The 18,233-nt window shown below is 32.8% G+C and overlaps 1 protein-coding gene and 1 long non-coding RNA gene across 2 annotated transcripts in view; both read right to left on the reverse strand.

Moving 5' to 3' along the window:
* Positions 1 to 1,219, reverse strand: part of DLC1 (DLC1 Rho GTPase activating protein) — a 392,372-nt gene extending 391,153 nt beyond the window's left edge. The window contains exon 1 of the mRNA XM_074329717.1: positions 1,205 to 1,219. The gene's annotated coding sequence lies outside the window, so the exon portion shown is untranslated. The remainder of the gene's footprint in view (positions 1 to 1,204) is intronic.
* Positions 1,220 to 1,234: 15 nt separating this feature from the next.
* The window catches only part of LOC141571042 (uncharacterized), a 70,126-nt gene continuing 53,127 nt past the window's right edge, over positions 1,235 to 18,233 (reverse strand). Inside the window, exon 3 of the long non-coding RNA XR_012495533.1 lies at positions 1,235 to 1,251. This is a non-coding gene — a long non-coding RNA (uncharacterized LOC141571042). The remainder of the gene's footprint in view (positions 1,252 to 18,233) is intronic.

Here is an 18,233-nt window from a genome sequence, read left to right on the forward strand (position 1 = left end):
ACAAAGAGTTGGGGGCTTCTTTCCAAAGCCAGAAAAAGCTTCCTTCCCTTGCTTTTTGCTAACATCTCTGCCCATGTAGCAATAGGCACTGAACTACATAGCTTAATGGGGTGGGATGGGAATAAGAAAATACAAGGGAGAATGGAATCCGAGGGAAAAGATTTTTCTGAATATGATTCTGCCAGATTATGTATTTTAAAGATAACTTATCTCTTATCATCCCTCTCCATCTCTTTCTTTCTTTCTTTCTTTCTTTCTATACTTATCTGTACTTTAACTTCGCCTAAAGTAAGGGAGCCATCATTTAATCCATTCTCTACTTGGACCTAAATTCCTGACTGTTTTTTGTTACTAAAATATTGGAAATCCTAACAGATAGGCACTGAAGACTCACTATTTGTCAGGCCCTATTCTCAGGGCTGTGCCAGATTGCTATTTAAACCTGACAACTATCCTAGGAGCTAGGATCTATTAATATGCTCCTTGTATAGATAAGGTAACTGAGGCTGAGGTGCTTAACTGACTTGTCAAAGTTCTCACATTGGAAAGTGTGTCAGACTTCAAAGCACAGGCTCTTAACTACTGCCTTTCCATATGTTTATGTTGTACTTCTCACTATTATTTTTCACTCTGTTAATCCTAATTCCTCCACCTCTAAACTACTGTACTCGACTATTTACAAAGTTCCCTTCAATATTCATCTGAAATCTTTCAGTTGCATAAATTAAAAGGCACAAAAGTGAGTAGAAGGCATAAATGTTTTAAATGCCAATTATTTCAACTTATATTTACAGTTATTTATGACAGCATAATTCCATGTAAAATTTTAAAATAGACTGTTGAATAACTGTCAGATAAACTTGAGTATGCATTAGTTGAAATCCTATGTGTCATTAATAATGCTTACACTAAAATACTAATTAATAGAAGCTGGAGGCAATAAAATCACCGCAAAGTAAAAACAAAAGCTTATCAATAGAGAGAAACACCAGAAAAAATGTATCAAAATATAACAGTGATTGTCTTTGAGTAATAGAATCTTGGTAGTATAGTTCTAAGTTCGTAAATTTTAGTAGTTTCTAAATTTTCCATAGTAAGCATGTAATATTTCAATAATGGAAGGACAAAATATTACATTAGAAATGTAGCAGAAACAGAATATGCAAAAGAGTTAAAATAGTATGAAGTCTCAGTCAACAAGTACCTCTGTGGTTTCAAGCAAATAATTTCTTCGGGTCTCAGTATCCTCATCTGTAAAAGAAATTGGAGGGACTAAATATACACGATTTAAATAGGTCATCAGGAAGGAAGCCATCTATGAGAAAGTGACATTTGACTACAAGCATGGGGGAAGCATGATAAGGGAGAAACAAATACAAATGCCACAAGTCTGGAGTATGCAGGTCTCCCTGCAGCTCAGGGTGGACATATCTTAGGCACAAATTGATTCTCCTGCTGGTTTACTCCATTGTTTCCTGGTTTATAAAGAAATGGAATCGGCTATCTCAAAAATGTTTAAAAGGTCAAATTTCAACATTTATAAATTAAACTATATGTCTAAACAATAATTTGCTTTATCAAGTGAGCCCCTCAGGAACATAGTTGTTGGAAGACCCAATTGTCCCCTAAAACTATCAAACTGGATTATAGTAGGATTTAAATGAGTATACATAAGTGAGTATAATTGCTCATAGAACAAACAAATATCCCCCCAATCAAAAAGCTATGCATTGTGATAAAAACAAATATCAGGGATTATTATATAAAACAATGTGCTCTATTTTGAAGTATGTTATTAATATTTATAAAATGTCTATTGATATATATAACTCTTCTTATACAATTAATAGATTTTGACAATCCAATATTCTATATAGATACTTCTTAGCCTAATAGAACCAGCCATACATTTACTCATTGGTTGAGGTATAGATTCACCAATGTTGAGCAAGAACTTTCTGAGCTCCTAACACATCCAGATACTATGACCATGTTGGATATTGTACAGAGGTGACAAGTGTGATCCTGGCTCTCTGGTAGCTCATAGAGTTAATTTTGGGGAAAGGGGGTTCATTTTACCACCAATGACAATAACAGCTAGGAACGGTAAACAACATCTTCCTTCTTATACACCAATGATGTCGAGCTAAGGTGTACATCACAATTAATGAAGAATGAGAGGTACATGTCATACATAACATGGAGGACAGGAGGATCCACAGAGACGCAAATGAAGTTAGGAGGTTCCATCATGGGAGGGAACAAGGTGAAAATGAAGGGAATGGGGAATCCTAAGGATTATAGGTTATAATCACAGAGCAGAATTACAGATTTCAAAGCTTTGTTTTAATACAGTTTAGCGTGATAGGTAAAGGATGTGTTTGTGGGATTGGCTCCAATGAAGGCAGAATAAAAGTCTTAAGAAATAAGTTTCTTCTAATTCAGTACTTAACTGGAATTTCTCACTAACTATGCAAAACAGCAAGTCAATTACCCCCATCTCCTATTTTGCAAATGATCAAAGTGAGGCTCTTAGAGACAAATGACTTGAGCTCTGGGAGTTACCTAGTGAGTTACAGGGCAGGACTAACCCAGGTTACGTTAGCCAAGGTTATAGCCTACTTCCACTGTCCCAGGTGGCTTTTTGCTTTCAACATCACTGACCAGCCTTGCACAACGACCTAAAGCCATAAGCCAATGATGACTTTTGGAGAAGGGCTATTGCATATTCGTATGACATGATGAAATAAGTCACGGTATTTAGAGGATCTTCAATCTTCTGCCTTTTAACCCTTTATAACTATGAAGTACTAAGCCATCTGCATGTCAAAAACTCAGTGCATCCGGGATTCTGTTTCTAAGTTACCATTTTTTGGAAAACACATCATTATTCAGTATTATTAGATATCAGAGAATTTTATATTAAAATTTAAAAAAAAAATTATTACTATCTTTCTGGTAAAAGAACCAATATGCTTTGACAGGATCTATAAAAATGGATAGTGATGGTAGTATATTTCTGAATCTTTAAGTTTCTAAGCAGATTAACTAGTCAAAAATCATAACAGTAAATAAAAACACACTAGTCCACAGATATCAGCACAAACTCAAGCTAGAAAGGTCACACTTGTTTTTTGTTCAAGAAAACAAAATCAAGGAAGATAAATGTTCTGTATTTCTATTAACACATCAAGAATCACTTTTCACTAGACTTAATCATTCTAACATATACCCTTGTAAAATAGTATGCATGTTAATACTGAATTTCTTAGATTGTTCTTTCACCGTCCTCTGGGGCATAATAAAACACTGAAAATGTTTGCAATGCAAGCTCAGGATCCCATCCAATTCCTTTATCAAAAATAGTACAAGTTTGTTTATGTTGCGAAACAATCTCAAGTCTTGAGTCAAGATTTTGGTGAAAAAGTGCTACGAGACTGAGACACATGCAGGCAAAGGATCAGTGCAGAGTGAGGGCAACTATTGATGATGATAAAAATAATGACAGCAACGACACTAACAGTAGTAGTAGTAATAGATAATTCTTGAAAACTTGGTATGTTCCAGCTGCTGGGCTAGGCAAATTACATCAATTACCTCATTTAAATCTCACAATGATTCAATGAAGTAATAATAAATAATTAATGTTTTAACATAATTTAAATATTTATTTAATAATAATTATTAAATAATTACAATTGACTGTTCACTATGTGCCTGAAATTTTACAGGATCATTTCATTTAACCCTCTTCAAGTCCTCTGAGCTTCTGTGGGGAAATAGGCCTTCTTTGTTTTTTAGTGAGGTACAATTGACATCATTCATTCTATTAGTGTCAGGTACACAAATAATGATTCCATATTTGTATGTATTGTGAAATGATCACCACAAAAAGTCTAGTTACATTTGTAACCACACATAGCTACACATTTTTTTTTCCTTGTGATGAGAACTTTCAAGATCTACTCTCTGCAATTTTCAAATATGCGATATAGTATGATTAACTATAGTCTTAATTGCTGGCAAATGGGAACGGAGATATTACTGAAATTACCTGAGCATTGATGCTGCCTTTTCCCTCCAGGTGAGAAAGGGAACTTGCAAGAAATTGATGAGCCCAAAGTTTACAAACATTCTTGTACATGGGAAGACATTTATTTTAGGTAGGCACTTCTGTAACGGTGATGTAAGTACCGAGTATAAAGGATAGTAGCATCACATGAATTGGTTTCCAGATCTGGTGAGAGCCCACCCTTTGCAGGTGGTGTCAAGAGCAGTGGTGTGCCCTTGGGAGGGACTTTGCAGACTATTGGGATATGATGCTAAGGTGAGCTACATCTACTCTTATGATGTGTGGCCACTTTGCTTTAGAATTTGTGTGTGTGTGTCCTTGGCTAGTTAAATGAGGAGATTACTCTAACTGTGTCTATGTGTGATGTATCAGTGGGTGTGACTATGTGTTGCCTTCACTTCTGTCAGCCCTTCTCCTGAAACACTGCAGAAGGGTGAGATGAATATCCCAGCGCTATAGTTGGAGAATCAGAGACAGTGCCGCTATGTATCTTGTCCAATCATTCAGATAAGAAGTAATAAAGGCAAGTTTCAACCTCAGGCTGGCTGACCCCAAATCCTCACTTCTCATTGCTTCACAATGTGCGAATAAAATACTGGTCAAAGATATAGTCTTCTCGCCTGTTCCCCAGCTGCGGGGATAGCAGTGTTATTAATTATAATTTTTGTTGTTGTTGCCTACAAAAGATAACACCATCTCATGAAATGTTTCTTATTTTTAATTTCTCTCTCAGTCTTAAAATATATGTCCAGTTAAACATGTCATTTTTTCCTCTTTAGTCATTTACATTCTTTTATTCTCCATAAATAAATCTTTATCCTTCAATCTTTGTAAAAATTTCTTTTGAACAATTTCATATCCTACCTATCACATTGGCTCATAATCATTACTTATGTAGCTTATAGGCAATGTTTAATTCTGCGTTTGTTCTACTGATCTGCTAATTGCGTTTTAGTGAAAGCTCAGATGAAACCAGCAAACCGAGAGCTTCTTAAAGAAGAGTGGGTTCAATGGCCTCCCCGCCAATCTTCCCCTTGAGGGGAGGCTTTTGCCCTGCCAGTGACTGATGCAGGAGTGTGTGCCCAGGAAACGTCTTTTAAGTTAAATATCAAAATCTTCGTAGGTAAGCAAGTTGATAGCTTTTATTTTATTTTTTTTTTCCTGAAGATGAGACATTGAAGAGTGTATGGGTGTGGTTGTGTATTATAGTTTAAACATTGAAAGACTCCATACAGTGAATAATTTCTAAGTACTGGGAAGGATGGGGTGATAGAGAAAAAAATATTTTAGGTGGTGCTGATTTAGAAAATTATATTTACATTCTTTATCAAATGTGAGATAAACTTTAAAATCTATTTCAATGCAGCAGTGAAAAGAAGGAAGATATTTTTTATAAAATTAGCCACAGGCATACTTAAAAAAAAACCCAAAAAACTCTAGAAGAGACACAGTTAACAGAAATGGGTGCAACATAAAATAGGAATGAATAGAGCTTTATATACTTAGTTATGGACAACTTTGAAATTCAGGTAAAACATAGAGTCTGAGAATATGCTCATACTTAATATACAGAACTGATTAAAAAGAAGCTATAACGGAATGACAAGCATGAGATATTGAGAAATACAGCTATCAGAGATAAGTGAATAAGTAGGCAGTGCAGAAACACAGCAATAACTGGAGATCTGGTCAAAATTCACTATCGTCATTTCCATGGTCTCAGTTCAGTATTTCACTACTACCTTAATAAAGTATTGCCATGATTAAAAATAGGTTTAAACTTAAACTGACCATTTATACATTCTACTCCACCATAAAATTTCAGTCCTCCTTAGTAAGTGACTATTGTGGTCTTTATGAAATCCCAGGTTTAAGGAACCTCTCTAGATATGATTACAGTGAAGGGATTGAGGTCTGTTACTAACCAGAAAATCCCACTCAGCATTTCAATTCTTGAACTGGATAAACCAGATAAGCACAATCCTGTACAAAATACTATCAGGACAAACCACAGGCTTTGGTTGTGTCACATGTCTCCTCCACAAGTATTGATCAAAAAGCATACATTTAGGTCAATAGATTCCTGTTATCACTAAAATGCTTGTTAGAGTTGAAGTACTATACTAATTATTTCTGAGGATATTAATGAGGCTAAGATAAAAACCTCCAACCAGTTAGTTAATGAAGCCTTTGACATGACAATCACTCATCTGGGGATTTGTTCAAATCGCAGTCTACAAACATAGTTTTAAATATCAGGATAGACGCTGACCACAGATGAAAACCAGGACAGTGGGTCAGATTGTCCTCTTAGGATTTAGCCAAATCTGTGCTATTGGTTTTTATATAATAAATGCAGGACCTTAAAATGTTTAGAACCATCACTTTTTTTCTTTGAGAGACATGAAACTGATATTCCACATTGCTGTGCTGTCGCATGAACAAGAGGGTAATTCTTTTTATTATTATTAGCTTTATTGAATTATAATTTACAATAATATAAGTCACCCATTTCAAGTGTATAATTTAATGAGTTTTGACACATATATAAAATCCTGTAACCACCACCCAAACTATGTTATAGAACATCTTGTTCACACTGGTGTGTTCTCTTGTATGGTCCTTCCTTTCTCTCAATCCCTGGCTCTGGCAGCTATTGATCTTTCTGTCACTATAGTTTTGCTTTTTCTAGAATTTCATATAAGTGAAATCATGCATTATGGTTTATTTTGGCTTTGACTTCTTTCATTCAGGAGAATGTTTTTAGCATTCATCCAGATCATTGTTCATAGCAGTCGTTCATCCTTTCTATTGCTGAGTACATTTCATTATTTGGATGTACCACAGTTTGTTTATCTGTTCACAGGTTGATGGGCATTTGTTTCCAGTTTGGGGTTATAACAAATAAAGCTGATGCAAACATTCATGTATAAGTCTTTGTGTGGAGATATGTTTTCTTTCTCTTAAATAAGTAACTAGGAATAGAATTCCTGGGTCACATGTGTAAGTGCACAGTGGAAAGTTCATGAACTTAATTGTCTGACCTTGTATATTAAAGTACATATTTAATTATATAAAAAACTGCCAAACTGTTCTTCAGTGTGGCTGACCTATTTTCATATCCAACAATATATGAAAGGGCCAGTTCTATATCTTGAAAACATTTGGTATTATCAGATTTGTACACTTTAATCATTCTGGTAGTAGTGTAGTGGTATCTAATTGTGATTTTAATTTTCATATTCCCCAAAATACGGAGAATCTTTCCATGAAGTTATTTGACATTGATATATATTATTTGGTGAAATGTTATTCAAATCTTTTGCCTACATTTTACTTGGGTTTTGTATTTTCTTATTATTGAGTTGTAAGATCTCTAATATATCATGACAATAAGCCCTTGATCAGTATGTATTTTGCAAATATCTTCTTCCAGCCTGTGTCTTAACAGTGTCTTTTGATGGAGCAAAGTTTTTAATCATGATGAAGTTCAATTTTTTTCTTATTTTATTTGAGGTGTTTCTGTTTTATCTAATAAATATTTACTTAAGATGACAAACGTTTTTCCTGTGTTTCCTTTTAGACGTTGTATAGCCCTAGCTGTTATATTTAGGCCTATGATCTATTTACAGATAATATTGTATATGGTGTGAGGTAATGGCCAAGATTTTTTTTTTTGCATATGGATTTACAGATTTTTTCAGTAACAAGGGATTGTTGAAAAGACAATCCTTTAACTGCTGAATTGACTTTGCATTTTTGTTGACATTACATTGACTGTATACCGTGTTTCCCCGAAAATAAGACCTAGCTGGACCATTAGCTCTAATGCATCCTTTGGAGAAAACATTAATATAAGACCCGGTCTTATACAATATAATATAAGACTGTGTAGAATAGAATAGAATAGAATAGAATAGAATAGAATAGAATAGAATAGAATAGAATAGAATAGAATAGAATAGAATAGAATAGAATAGAATAGAATACCAGGTCTTATATTAATTTTTGCTCCAAAAGATGCATTAGAGCTGATGGTCCAACTAGGTCTTATTTTTGGGGAAATATGGTACGTGTGGGTCTCTTTCTGAACTCTATTCTGTTCCACTTATCTATAAGTCTATCTTTTCAACAATACCATACTGCCTTTACTATTGAAATTTTAACTTGTTTTGGCTATTCTAAGACCATTGAATTTTCATATACATTTTAGAAGTATCTGTAGTTTATGAATTTTTTCAAAGGAAAATCCTCTAAAATTTTGATTGAGATTGAGTTGAATCTATAGATCAATTTGAGGAAAATACATCTCTTAATGCTATTGATCTCCCAATCGATAAATTTGGAATACCTTTAGATTTATTTAGGTCTTTTTAAAACATTCAGCAATCTTTTATAGTTTTTAGTTTATAAATCTTACATTTTTAGTTTAAGTATTTTGTATTTTGATACTCTTCTTTATAGTTTCAATTGTTTGTTGCTAATGTATAAAAACACAACTACTTTTTGTATGTTGATATTGTAATTTGAGAAATCACTGATAGTTCTAACAGCTTAGGTTTCATAGAATTTTCTACCAAGATGATTATGTTGTGTAATAATAAAGTCAATTTTATTCAATATATATTTGCCAAATGTTTCTGTATTTATTGTAATTCTGATAGAGATTTTATATTTTCTGTTAATATCATAAATTACATAGGTTTATTTTCTAATCATAAAGTATTTTAGCATGTGGATAGACTCTATTCAGTAATGATATAAATTAAAGAGGAAGAGGCTCATGTTATTTGTTCTAATCATTACTGTGCCTTGTATATGATTGGTGTATAGTGAACATTTGCTTTTGAATATAGTCAATTAAAAAGATGAATGCAAGCAGGTGAGCAATTTTTGAAAGTTTAGACTTAGAGAAAATATTACTTCTTTGTCTTTCCTAAAGAAGTACCTTGTAGAATTGTGATTCTTTTTTTGTTAATTTTCTTAACTTCAGAAATAGATAATTTTGATGAATAGCCAATGCAGTCATCAACAGATAGAGAATCTTAGAGTGACAAAAATATTTTATTATTAATTATATTATTTGCAACCCATGTGTAATCGATACATAGATTGTATATATGCACACAAATTAATCAATTCCATTCTCTTTTTATCATTGTCTATTTCTCTCTTTCACACACATGAACACACACACATGTGTGCAAATAGGAACTATTTTAATATATTTGGTCACTTAAATGACAAACCAAACAATTTGTAATCCAGAGGCCAAACTAAGGTCTTGGAACAGCCACACTGAACAGTTTTTTTCAGCGATTTTCATATATTTTCTAATAGTCTTAATTAAATATATATGTTTCATATAGATAGATGATAGAGTTATATATATGTATGTGTATATATATGTATATATATATACATATATATACACATGTATATGTACACACATACGTACACACACACATACATTCACATACACACACTGGAGTGCCAAAAAATATATATATATACAAGTGGACACTTGGGTCAATGTTGCTCAAGCAGTAGTTCACCGTAATCAGAAGTGTCTGGACGCTGATGGTCACCACTTTAAGCACTTCTTGTAATTGCAGAAGTCAACGTGACTTGTATTCATCTTTTGTTATTGGTATATATTGAGTATTACAATTTTGATACAGTTTTCCTTTCTTAAAATGAGTATACATTTGTTGGCATCCTCAGTGTATTATGTATATTGATATAATTGGAGTAAGTTTGATTATGTGGCTTATCTCTACATAGTAGATTAACCACAGTACTTTAGCATAAGAAAATGAGGTTTGGTAATAGGTGCAGATATGGGAGGATGTGAGAGCGGATAGCATGAAGGGAGACATTACAAAACATAGACAAAAGAACTGGAAATGTAGCAGCTGGGGTTGCTCAGTGATTGCACACTATCGTGCATGATTCATGCCCCTGAGAATAATTACAAATTTATGCACAGTCTAATAGCCTATGTTCAAGATGATGAAATGGAGTCATTAAAAATAAGTTAAATTTGATCAGTATATTCTGTTTAACAAAGCATGGAAGTGCACAATCCATTTTAGAAAGCTGCCCATTAAAATAGTTAAGAATATTTTGGCACTTTGTGTAGTAAGCTTTATTTCTTTTGGGAAATTCACTTGGACAATACGCTTCGACATCCATTTGTTCAGTAATGATGCTTAAAGGAGGAATATGATATATCCAGGAGCATTCACCATGTAAGGGCCACACAGTGGTACCCTATGAACTTCAGAGGGAGCTTTTCACATGGACTCAAGTTTAATAGCGACCCCCATGGAAATTTGCGGTACTGCAGTCCTGTCCACCAAGGCTAGGATTTTCAATTTCCGTTTTGTTCACCATTGTGTCTCAAGTGCCAGGATAGGACATGGCACAGAGTAGGCACTTGATAACATTTTTTATTAACTATAAATGAATGCATATGTAATTAAATTCAAAATGCACCATTTAGAAACCAAATATTTGAATTCTTAGAAGAACTAATATTTTATTCAATGCCCGTTCATAATACGAACAAAACATGGACATCCAATTTATATCGGAGCAGAACATTTGATTGAACAGTAAAAGCTGGAGATGTCTATGAAGGAAAGCAAAGAACTATGAAAGTTTCAACTTCATGAATGTAATGGAGAAAAGCTTAGGTTTTCTTGTAAGTCACCTTTGCATTCCAGTGGTCATTCTTTCTTTCCTGGTCAAAAGTGGAGTCCAGAGTGGCTTCTTGCATTCCCAGGAGGGGATCATGGTGCATTTTATGGACAACGTTTACCCTTAATCTCTGCTCTTAAAACCTCAGTCTATTGTAAATTGATTCCGTGGTGGTGGTGGACTCTGTTTCATATACTTTGTCTGTTCTAGCTGTACCACAGATAGAGAAGGCATTTAGCCACATGATGATCCTATTGATGCCAAGGCATTGAATTTGGAATCTAGAGCTTAAAATTCTACATCTGGTTTAACTATTTATGCTAAGATAAATGATATCATATTTTCTTTAAAGATTTTCTATTTGCCTGATTCTTTTGTTTGTCTGTGAGGTTTAAAAAAACTTTAGAATTATTATACTATTATGGATAGAATTAAGCAAGTTGCAATCCAATGTCTCCATACTTTATGGTGAATAATATGCCACAGACCCTATTAAATATATTAAAAATTAATCATTTTAGTAACTTTAAGTTGATTAATTTTTTAAAGGCACATTAGGATACCAGCCAAGCACAATACTTCACACATAGTCATTAGATGTGTGCCTTGGCTTCCAAAATATGTTGAAGAGAATGGGGGGGGGGATTAAGAAAATAATTTTTTATGGTATCTTGGAATTTTTATCTATTATAAAGTCAAAAATAGTTTTGAAAACCCTGTAAAGGATACACTATTTATAGGGCCCACAGTCAGCTTGTCAGATGTAATGGTTTTCTCATATTGGTCATTAATCTTTGTTTTAGCAATAATTGCAGACCACCATAAATTCTAAATACCATGGAATTCTGTGGTCTGAAATTATTCTGCAATTTAATGCCCAAGCATTAAAAATAGACCAAGAATTTGAGAATTTGTTTTCTTTTAATCAGTTGCAATGTAAAATGTTTATGAATCTCAGTCTTAAAGAAAACACTATTTTAATATGATGAAATATTTGGAACACTTTAAAAAGCCATAACAAGGTCTGAATTACATCCTTTATACTGGAATCAAACAAGAAACTTTTTAAAAAGTCATATTTAGCTGCAAAGTTTTACAAAATCATGTTTAAGGTACTTGAAATCACCTTCCAGATGTCTCATTTATAGAATATGACTGGTTCATCCATGAATCACCAACATGTCATTCTGCTTCTGCATTGAAATTTCATGCAAAATAAGGAAATACCAAAGCCCTCTGTTCTCTTGGGTCTTTTATTGTAGGAGTCACTCAGTCCATTACTGCCTTTTGGTAATGAAAGCCAGCATTAAGATAGGCCATGCTTCCAGTGAGGTCGACATCTTAGTAATTGGCCCTAATCATTCTGGAATAGTATATCCTAGGTTTAGGCTTCTTTCCATCTTCCATATTTTATTCATCAATCATGGTTGCTGTCATAACTTGGCAAAAGTCTCTAGAATGCTGCATATTGTTAAAACAATCCTACATTTCCTGAAATAGACACTCTATGTATCTTAGCATGAAGAAGTCTGGAGAAGTTCTTTCTTCTTGAATTAAGTTATATATAAAAATATTATCTTAACTTAATAATAATCATACGTTAAATATCTATGACATATAATTCCTTAAAAATGTTTTGATGAATCAACTACTTTTATTGCATATAACTGTTCCAACTAAATTATGAGGAAAATTTCACATTATCTGACAGAAAGCTGATGATATAATGAAGGTATTACTTGTATCAAAAGCCGTTTAATTCAGTGTTTTCGATTCAGAACTTACGATAAACAGCTGAGCAGATGTTTTATAACCTCCTGGAGATTCTTAATAGTTGTTATTAATTAATTTTCGTATTTCCCTTATTTTACAAATAAAACATAAAGCACTTAAATTATTTGAAATGATCTTCATACATATTTGGGTAAGAGGAGCTTTCTTGTTACAAATGCAAAGCTTAGAAGGTCACTCATATTACAAATCACATTTACTATATTTATTAAAGAAGAAAATGGATGCCTATCAGTGACATTTCACAATCTGTAACTAATACTCTTTAAACCCCAAGGAAGTACTTCTCTCCATCTCTTGTTCTCTGTCCTCAAAAGAAAGGTGATTATGTCCTATTGTGCTGAATATTATGAAGGTTTATGAGTTTGCCTCCGCTTGGGGCAGAAACAGACAGGGCTCATACCAAAGAAGTCATATGTGTTGATGTTGGAAAATACAACACAGTTTATCTGTTAGCTTGACTTATAACTTTTACATGTTTAGTTTATATTTGTGTTCTTACCTCACTCCCCACTTTCATATATCTGCCTCCTCCTCTCTTGCTAATCTCTTCTAGCATCTGCCTCCATAGACGCGTCAGTCATTCTGAAACACTTGCCATTTTCTAAAACACCCTTATTTCTCACATTTCTCACTGTTTTTTTCCCCTTCTTGGAACCTCTCTTCCTTTCTGGTCTCCTGGATGAAATTTCTTCATCTTTAAGATTGTATTCAAGTGTTAACACCTCGTTGAAATTTTCTCAAGCTTCCCAAACTTCAACATAAATCGATGTAAAATAACACTTAAAATATGAAATACTAAAATTAGATCCTAAGATGTTAAGTGGAGATATATATATATATATACACACACACATATACACATATACACATATACACACATATATATATATATATATATATGCACTCTGCCTAAATATAGTAAGAGTTTAATCTGTTTGTTATTGTTTTCATTATTTGTTCTTCATGTTAAACTTAATTATCCTCTCCTTACCCTCACCTCATCCCCCACCACACTAGATTGATTAGCTAACTCTATTAGTATATGTTTCCATAGCCTGCTGTACTCCCAAGTTAGCCATATGCCGCTTGACTTATATTTGTCCCTTTGTGTATATCTCATCTGTTCTTGCGAGCCAAGCATCCAGCATTAAACTGAACTAACAAATTAGTTTCAGTGGGGAAATAAGAGATGATCTTTGGAGAGACATGTGAGGATCTGGAATATAGAAGTAGGTATGAAGACGATGAATAACATTAAGGAATTTTTAAGAGAAATTTATAAAACTATAAGGAATATAAAATAAACATTTAGAAAAGTAAAAGAAGCGGCATTTGAAGCATTTACTTAGAAATACTCCCAAGGGGTTATTCATCTGAAAATGGTAGATAATTGTTAAATTAATGAGTTTACTCCCTCCCCATCATTTGACTCCAGTTCCATTAGAAGTATTCAACTGCTTTACGTCAACTGCCAAGATATTTGTAAAAGTTAATAAGCTTTGTTTATATCTTCTTTAAGACAAAAACTCTCAGTTAAACCTGAGTTAATTCTTTTTATTGTCATCACATGGCATATAATAGTTTCTTAATAAATAATGTCTTAATATTTGCCTTAAGAAAAATAACATAATTGTTAAAATATACATTAAGAAAATATTTGCCTTAAGAAAAATAACATAATTGTTAAAATATGCATAAATATTATCACTTCTGGAAAAGGAAGTTTGCTATAAAAATTGTAATGGGAGTTTAAGAAACTAGTTTTACCCTGATCAGCTCTCATATGCATTTAAATATTATGCCTTAGGTTGACATCATGTCTTAAGAAATACTACCTCTTGATAGCATAGAGATATGATATATTTTTATGACAACATACCAATAAACAAGATAGGTAGTAACCAACAACACAATCTGGTTTCTTTGGATTGGTGTTATAGTTTATTTTTTTCATTGAGTCATAGGGAGTTCTATATCTATCTATCTATCTATCTATCTATCTATCTATCTATCTATCTATATACATATATATATATATTTTTACAACAGAATTTCTCTTTAAAAAAATGCTTTTTTTGGATTCCAGAAAAATGTTGGAATATATTGAGTAAAAGGACAATTATAACTTCTGAATTTCAGTAAAAGAATTCCTACTTCTATCTTCCTACTTCTCTCTTTTATACTTTATCACCCCAACTTATGAAATATAAAAGAAAAATTATATTATTTTTCAAATTTCCTCCTTCCATTAAATTTAGTTATAATTGAGCAACTATATTAAAAATAAAGAAATGTGTTTCCTCCTATTTAAAAAATACTTACTCTTATACTCTAGGTCTGGCAAAAATTAGCAGTTAAAACACAGGAAGGAAATAAACATCTTAAGTGGAAATTACTTTAAGTCAAAACTTCTGAAGTCAGTTATGCTGAATAAGTATTCTTTGTGAGGTGATAGATCTATATACCATGTTTCCCTGGTATTGTATTGTATTATATTATATTATATTATTATATTAAAGACTTCGTCATATAATAAAATAAGATTGGGTCTTATATTAATTTTTGCTCTAAAATATGCATTAGAGTTGATGGTCCACCTAGGTCTTATTTTAGGGGAAACACGGTAAGTAATAGGACAAAACCCTGAAGGGCAGGTGAAATAACTGTATTACAAGAAACCTAATAGCTTTAAAAAAGAAAGTATTTTCTTTAGAAACTCATTATCCTGAATAAAATACAAATTGTATTAGAAGGTACTTTCATCCTAGTTGAAAATTGTTTCAAAAACTCTCTGTAAAGCACTAGGGGAGGTAAGCAAGTTTAACTGCTTTAACCCTACAATTATATTTCAACTCTCTTCCTCCCACATTTCAATAAGATATCCTATAGAACATTGCTGTATAGCTAGCACACATAACATAATTCATGTATGTGATACAACTAGTCTAAGAAAGGTTGATACATTAAACAGTAGAGGAATTAAAATTTTAAACCGTGTTAAAGGATGTGGTAGAAAAAAACATCTGGAGAAGAACAGGTTGATTTAAATAGTCCTGAGTGGTTTCAGAAATGGAAGGTCATATTAAAATAACCTCCAAAAGAACTCTGAGAGTATTACTGCCAAAATAGACAAAGGCAATTCAGGGATGTAACACATTTGGATTTTCAAGGATCACACGAAAACTCTGGAGCTTAAAGAGTAAGTCTAGCAATGTGTTATTCTTCATTTTTATCCTTTCCATTTTTTTCAAAAATGGTTATTTGGCTTATTTTAGAAATGCACATTAATAGGCAAAAGCATTTATATTCACTTAGAGAATACCTATTGTGCCTACTATGTGCCAATCAGGTACTGAGATTACAATGACAAGTGATGTATTTTCATCCTTGAGAATCTAGTCCGAGAACTAAGAAATTCTCTCGACCATACAATAGAGAGACACTTACGCCGCCGGAGATTCTATGTAATCTGCTTGAAAGGGTTAAGGGCAATTTGGATTTTAAAATTAAGGATGATGATGGTCCCCATTCCCATCCAATAGTGACAAAATATATGTGGAGACATAGGGTTTTCTATAGAAGCACTTGGTAGGAATAGAAAAGATGTGAAATTACAGAATCTTAAAGCAAAACATCATATCTAGATTCCTTCAATTATTTCTAAAGTGACTTCAGCTATCTTAAAATAAATTAAACCCTATTGAATAGACAAATCATTTAATCAGATTGGTGACTGCAACTATGACTTAACTCGGCCACCAGTTTCATGTGTCATCATGAAGCTGTAGAACTAGACAGAATCACAGAAAACTCCTGTTCAGAGTCTTGAAGTGTATTCTATAATGCAAAAAGAAAATATTTTTATGGCCAAAGTCTAGAAATCAATAGACTATGTGAAGTTAAACAGGTTTTTCTCCTGCAAGAATTCTCAGTGAATTTACTCTACCATGTGTATTGTATTTTCCACAAAAAGATAGTTTATTACAGCATTCTCAAAATTTGACTATAATTTCATTTGAATTTTTTTTTAAGAAAATGTGGTCTTAGCTCAACTCTCTTATTTTGTAAAGATAAAATTAAGATTAAGTGAGTTAAGTCAAAAATCAGTTATAGTGAATCAAGACTAGGAATCTACCTTTTAGATTTTTTAATCTACCACTCATTCTTCTAAACAATGGTCTTCAGTTTGTATACATACATCTCTGGGAGCACATAAAGATTTCCAAGACATATATAGGCACAGATAGTTTTCAGGGAATCTAGTTCCGTATCTGTTTCTTTATAAAAATACTTTTATTAAAATATAAAATATAGCTAACATACCATATTATATTAGTTTCAGGTATACAAAATTGTTATTCGACATTTATATACCTTAAAAAGTGATCACCATGGTAAGTCCAGCAGCCATCTAACACTGTATCATGCTCGGTATCAAAATGTTATTGACTATATTCCCTATGCTGTACATTATATTCCCATGACTTAATTGTTTTATACTGGAAATTTGAACCTTTTATTCCCCTTCACCTTTTCCCTCCCTTTTTAATATTTTTTCAATTACAGTTGACATTCAATATTATTTTATTAATTTCAGGTGTACAGCATAGTGGTTAGACAGTTAATAATTTAAGAAGTGATTCCCTTGACTAGTTTAGTATCCACCTGGCACTATATGTAGTTATTACCGTATTATTGATTATTTTCCCTATGCTTTACTTTACATCCTCATGATTATTTTGTATCTACCAATTTATACTTATTAATGCCTTTAACTTTTTCACCCTGCCCCCAACCCCCTTCCCATCTATCATCCCAATAAATCTAGTACCCACTTGATGGCATACATAGCTCTTATAATATTATTGACTATATTCCTTATGCTATACCCTACATCCCCATGACTATTGTATAACAACTGATTTGTATTTCTTAATCCTTTCCCCTTTTCCCTCCACCCCAACACACTCCCATCTGGCAACCATCAAAATGTCCTCTGTATCTGTGAATTTATTCTATTTTGTTTGTTTCTTTTGTTCTTTAGATTCCTCACATAAGCAAAATCACATTGTACTCATCTTTCTCTGTCTGACACTTCACTCAGCACAATACTTTCTAGGTCCATCCCTGCCACCTCAGATGGCAAGAACCCATTCTCTTCTACAGCCAAGCAATATTCAATTATATATATGTACCACCTTCTCTTTATCCATTCTTCCATTGATGGACACCCAGGCTGCCTCCACATCTTGACCATTGTAAACAATGTTGCAATGAGCATATGGATGCACATGTTCCTTCAAAATAGCATTTGGGTTTCTTCAGATAAATACCCTGAAGTGGGATTAGTGATTTCTTCTTTGTCTCTTGTTTATATATATATATATATATATATATATATATATATATATATATATATATCCTTTATTTTAAAGTCTACTTTGTCTGGTATAAGCATTGCTATACCAGCTCTTTGTTGTTGTTGTGGTTATTTCTATTTTCATGAAATATCTTTTTTCTTCCCTTTACTTTCAGTCTGTGTGTGTCTTTCAATCTGAAGTGAGTCTCTTGTAGGCAGTGTATGTTTTCTTATCCTTTCAGCCATCCTATGTTTTGATTGAAGCATTTAATCCACTTATGTTGAAAGTAATTGTTGATAGGTAGG

Source organism: Rhinolophus sinicus, linkage group LG04 (assembly GCF_036562045.2).
Source record: "Rhinolophus sinicus isolate RSC01 linkage group LG04, ASM3656204v1, whole genome shotgun sequence".
Lineage (NCBI taxonomy): Eukaryota > Metazoa > Chordata > Mammalia > Chiroptera > Rhinolophidae > Rhinolophus > Rhinolophus sinicus.